At 33.0% G+C, this 6,000-nt stretch overlaps 1 long non-coding RNA gene across 1 annotated transcript; it reads left to right on the top strand.

The window, feature by feature from the left end:
- The first annotated feature begins 1,242 nt into the window (after nucleotides 1-1,242).
- On the top strand, nucleotides 1,243-2,012 carry LOC132314893 (uncharacterized). The gene is made up of 2 exons (XR_009483538.1): nucleotides 1,243-1,495; nucleotides 1,852-2,012. It is a non-coding gene; the product is annotated as an uncharacterized LOC132314893 (long non-coding RNA).
- Nucleotides 2,013-6,000: the final 3,988 nt, after the last annotated feature.

The following is a 6,000-nucleotide window of genomic DNA, read 5'->3' as shown; positions in this document are numbered from 1 at the left end:
TGGTACATTTGACAGGTCGGATGGTTTTTTTTATTACAATCGTGGGTGTTCAGCTATGATGTAACTATTAAAGGCAGTAGTCATCAGAAATAGTTTTAAGGGTATTTTTGGGATAGCGAGTGGAGCTCGTATATTAGCTCGTTGAACGGTTTTGTATATAACCACTATTTTGTGGGCCTTAGGGCATTTGGCGCGGATTATGTGAGGCGCTACTGGTTGGACCTACCGTGTATGGGATCCGACCGCTTTATAGTGAGATGTCTCGTGCGGACCACATTAGTGCGATTTTATGTATTGGACTGGTTTTAACCTGGGTTGAGTGTGGAAGTAGATGGTTGAGTGTCGTGGTGACTTGGATTGAGGGATTCTTTCGTGATGCGTATTGTCATGTGGGTTGACTGAAGCTGTCATTTGCGGAGTTGGTATCGATTAGCGGTATGTTCTGGTTAGAAGGATGACTATCCTTATGGTTCTCTGTGGTTAAGATTCGGTGGAGTCATAGAGTTTGGTTGGGGGCTTGTGCCTTGCGTGCTTGTAGGTGACGGTAGAGAGTTTTATTCGGCACTGTGGTGCCTTTCTCGTTCAGTTAGTTGTGGTGGGGGATGAGATTATGTGTGACCGTTTTTACTGTTAGGTCATTGTTACGTTAGTTCACTAGCACAGGGTTGCGAGTAACGCAGGATGTGAGATCCTTTGGATTGGGGTTTTGAGGTATAGCGTGTTGCGTGGGGTACTCGGAGACGTACGCCGTTTTTGCATCCTTTCGTCTTTCTCCTATTAGGTGGGTTGATTTCAGGGACGAAATCTTTTAAAGTTGGGGAGATTCTAATGTTACCAAATTTTCTAATTTTCTTGTTTCTGGAATTTATTTGATTTTTTTGGATTATTTCAGCCATTGCCTCGTTTTGCGGGTCACACGGGTTCCGAGGGTCATTTTGATCATTTTCTTAAGCCGGGCATTTTAGAGATGTGTTTTTAATTACCTTAAGACAATTGGAGGCGACATGATTGATTTTAGGATTTTCGAAAGTCGGGAACCTCTCCCGATTTTGCCATTTTGAGTGAAGGGTATAATGGACTTTTCTCATGCATATACATATACATATATCTATGCATTGAGGTAGATATTTTAGGGACTTGGATGACATTGCTTGGGAAGGGAAAGGGCAAATGGGTAACTTGCCAAAAAGCTAATAACCACATAATGGTGACATTTGGCACCATTAGAACCACAAAGCAAAATGAAGACCAAGCCTAGTCTTCTTCCTTTTCCATTTTTAGCCAATTCCCTTCTCTCTCTACATTTTATCTTTCTCTCTCTATATCTATCTACACATATATTCTTCCATGCTAAAAGCTCAATTTTAAGAGGTTTAGAGTATGAATTTGGTGAAGCTATGAAAAAAAAAAAAAGAAAAAGGGGCAAAGAGGGCTGGATTACGTACTTTCATGGCCGCCATATTTCACCACCATTTCTCTCTTGTGCTCAGTTAAGGTAGGTTTGCTCTAACACTTGTTGCTTCGTGTGATTTGGCTCTATATTTCAACCCTTGTGACCATGGAAATATTGTTATTATAGGAAATAGTATGTGATTCTCTTTCTCGAAAAATCTTCTTGATTCTAGGTATCTTTGTTGAGTTCCTTGCAATTGATCTGTTTTAAAAAATAAAAAATAAAAATAAAAATAAAAAAGGAAAAATTGATTCATGTATGTGTGTTTTGTTATGGATTTAATTTCCTCAAATTTTTATAGCATGCTTTTCATGGTTGTTTCTGTGCTGAGATCCCTTAGCAACACCTTTTAGTGTATTTCTTACTGGGACCTTGTGTCTCACCCTATTATTTTTCAGGTGCCGTGATTAATTGAAGGAAGTGGAGTTGCTGAAACTGCTTATTTGTGACCATCCTGTTCATGTAGATAATGTGTTTGATAAAATACTTGATTCCATTGTAATTTGAGAAAATGATGTAAACGCGTGATTATGATAGTATATAAAGGAAACTTTGGAAATTTAGAGACTTGTTGTTAAGTTTCCAGTAAGTCTGAGTGGTTGGTTTGATGATTAAGAAAGAAAAGGGACTATTTTGGGGCAGGAATTATCTTCTTTTAATATTTCTTGAAATAAATATTTTCTCCAAGGAGCTGTAGTGCTCCAATTGCTACGAAACTTTTATCACAGGTTTTTCTACATGTCTAGAACTTGTCTAATTAATTTTGGAATTTTTGGATAAACATATTTTTTTCTAAAAAATTTGACAGCACCTGCTGTCCGGATTTTATACCTTCTAGAAATCAGATTTTTCAATAATATATTTGACCAACTTCTTGACACCAGATCTTTATCAAAAATTTCAATTTTATACTTTCGTAAGTCTAATTTCTAAAAACAAATTTATTGGAATTTTCTTAGCTCCGGATATTTTTTTTTTCAAATTGACAAAGTTTTACAAAAACTTTATTTACAGCTCATTCTTGGACTACTATTTACCTTAAAAAAAACTGATTTTTATTGGCAAAACTTAAGTTGCTGGGTATTGCAGGGTCATATTACTCTTTGAGTCTAATTTTCAAATCATTTTCGTTTGATCTATTTCGATAAAAAAAAAAATGAATTTTTTTCGAATTGCTTATGAACTGTTGCTCCGATTTTTCTTCTAATTGAGCCTGCTGTCCTATTGGATTTTGTACGAAATTTTAAATAATCACTATGCGATATTGAGGTTGTTTGTGATCTTTTTTTTGTTTAGTGTTTATTAGATTAGTGCAATGGGAATTGTTCTAGATTATTTGTGTTACTTTTGATCAGGTTTTATATGAGTTGTAGCCTTATTTTGGAACTTGGAACAAACATGAGTTTTTTTTATTTGTACAGAGATTCATTAGTTTTACCTGGGGGCTGTGGTTTTCCAAATGCTTTTAATTTTTTTTTTTTTTTTACCACATGTTCTCCTCTGTGTCTAGAGTCCTCCTACGAAATTTCATACTCTTTGGATGGATTATTATTTTATAAAAATCTGACAATGCCTATTGTCCGACTTTTATCGCTACTAGGAATCAGATTTTGGATAATTTATTTGATGAACATTTTGACATCTGAGAATTATCAAACCTTCAATATTTTTATCCCTTAGAGTCTTCTTTCTCAAAATAAAATCCTTGGATTTTATCAAATCCCTATATTTTTTTAAAAATGAATGAAGGTTATCGAAAAGTTTATTTTCAGCTCATTTTGGATAATCTGTTTTACTTCTAAAATATGATCTAATTGAGAAACATTCAGCTTCCATGAGTTGCTTAGCCTTGTTGCATTTTGGGTCTAGTTTCCAAAGAATTTTAGTTTGCCCCATTTCATTTAAAATTGAATTTTCCACGAATTTTTGATCAACTGCTGCACAGAATTCTTTCCAATAGGGGGCTGCACTCGTGGACTGCTTGTTTTGTGTTCGGATAGTAATTTTGCACTTCTAACCATGAATGGAGAGTCTCTTGTATGAATTTTGGGGTTGATTGCTACATGATACATTGTTGTTGTTGTGGTTTGAGGATTTCCAAACCATCAATTTTCGTTGCCCCGTTTCGGGATGTTACATCAACATTCAGTGAAGCTTAGAATGATTGTTGAAGGACAGGAATGAAAATGGTGTAATTTCAGGATCTCCTGCACTTTTGGTCAAACAAGTTTCTGTTTTGAATATATACTGTATATTAATTCCAGTAGAAGAGCAACAAAATTTTTTATATGACCAAAAACAGAACAAGAATAGTACAAATGTTTGCAACAAATATATCCCAGACCTCTTCCATACAAAGAGAGAAAACCAAACCTTATATTAGTTAAATTTTATACAAGATATTCCTTGGTTCATATTGTTTACTAGTAACATAGTTCTTTTAGATTTATAAGGAAATTCTAGCAAAAATAAATAAATATATGGAAATATATATGATGTTGCATTTAGGAGTATGAAATCTTTTCTCTAATTCCAAATTCAATGTGAACATAACATAAATTGAAAGGTTTAGAATCAGAAGAGCTAAATTTAATATATGAAATGTAAATAGAATAAAATATTAAAAATGAAAGTATAATGACGATAATTCAAGACAAAGGATTATTTATCCCTAATATATATATATATAAGAAATAAATGTAATTAGTGCGATGGAATCAGATTAGACAAAATTGAGATAAAATGAGGATATCCTAGAAACTGATTGCACTTCACCATAAATAAACTTGACAAGTCAATCCAAACCGATTGCACTGGAACTTTTCTTATAAATCTCAATTGGCTGTAAGAATTGGCATTGGGCATTGTAACATCTTTTTGGTTTGGGCTCACTAAGTCTGTCCCATTTAAAGCTGTCTGGTAGTAGGTTGGTTTTGTTTATTTATTATTATTTTTATTTTATTTTGTGGTAATAAAAAATCAACCGATTCCTTCGAATTTTAAGATGGCTTACAAACTTCCGCAAACCACAAATACCAGCGCCCTGGTATTTACAATTTGTTCCAAAAAAAACACCCCTTTTTCACTTGCCCATCCATGTGGGCTTGTCTAGTTATTTTGTTTTTCCTGTTGGGTTGATCGGTTTTTTCCAAATGATCTTAATTCAACTTATTTCTCCGAGTTTTACTGTACAATTTTTTTTTGGTAATTAAGTAATTCATTAAAAAAAGAAGAGAAATTACAAAGGAGATCCCTCAGCCCATACATTACTGGGCAAGGATACAAGAAACAAAATGTCCATTATAGTGGCCCAAAGAAACCTACAAGGAAGTCCTAAACCTGGCTAGGCCCAAAGCCCAAGTTACAACAAATCTGCATCCGTAGAACTAACCACCTTCAATCACATCCACGAAGTATCCACACTATTGGTTATGGTTGGGGGAGGTGTTGAGCAGTTGGGATCGGTGGTGTGGCAGAGGTGTACAATTATTGCCATCATAACTAAATAATATTGTTAAATAGCAAGTGTTTGATTTTATGAGTTAGACAGTTGAAACCTCACTATGTAGTTCCTACGTTCTTTGGACCTATAATTTATTCATAAATTGTATAAACTACAAGGATTAGAAATAAACTTTGGATTTATTAGTTACAGTTGTGCTTGTGTGACGACTACGGCTATTTTTATTTATTTTTAATACAAGGATTAGAAATAACTTCTTGTTACAGTTATATTTTTGGTTGTTAGGCTATGGTTTGTTGGTATCCTATATAAAACATTGTTGGGTGGATGAGCTCAAAATCTCTAAAACACAAACCATAATTTTTCAGTTGATATCTGCCTCTTGTAATTTATACATCAATAATGCGCTAACTAAATTAACTGTTTTACGTATTGAATTTGTATTTGGGCTAATTTGCACAAGATGAAATTATATCAGATTTATATATTAAAGTTACACTTTTTTAATAATTTAAATTTTTAAAATAGATGGCGATTAATCACCAGATAATTTAAAAGTGAAACATGTATTGCAATAAAGAAGGATATTATAGAGCTAAATTTCACTCGTAAATTTCAATTTTCTATCACTATTATGATAAAGGTGTTTTTTTCCCCCAAAATAAGTGATTGCTTGGTTTAATTTTTTGATTTTTTTTTTTAAAAAGAAAATTTCAGTTAAAATATCTTTTTTGATTTTCAAAATTTTTGAAAACTATTTTTTTTTTTTTTTAACGTAAAAATTGTTTTTTGAGTGATAAACTAAACAGGTTTCTATGAAATTATGAAAGTTGAGATAACTCTTTTATAGTTTCTCTATTTATTTATTTATTATAATTTTTTTGGTAAGGTATTCAGAAAAAAATCAATTTGTCATGGTTTTAATTACCAAAAACAAAAAATTAATGGTTGAGACTTGGATGTGGAACGGTTTGATGACCTCTTGGGCAGGGACCGACTTATGTAATTGGAAGTGGAGGGACCGACTGAAATTTTTAATAATTTTGTTTATACCTATAAATTTTTGGGAAAATTACATATAAAT

This window comes from Cornus florida, unplaced genomic scaffold, assembly GCF_030987335.1.
Source record: "Cornus florida cultivar Cherokee Brave unplaced genomic scaffold, ASM3098733v1 CherokeeBrave_3.0.0_Hap2_Chr06, whole genome shotgun sequence".
NCBI lineage: Eukaryota > Viridiplantae > Streptophyta > Magnoliopsida > Cornales > Cornaceae > Cornus > Cornus florida.
Note: the sequence above shows the minus strand (reverse complement) of the source record. Positions and strands in the feature narration are given on the sequence as shown.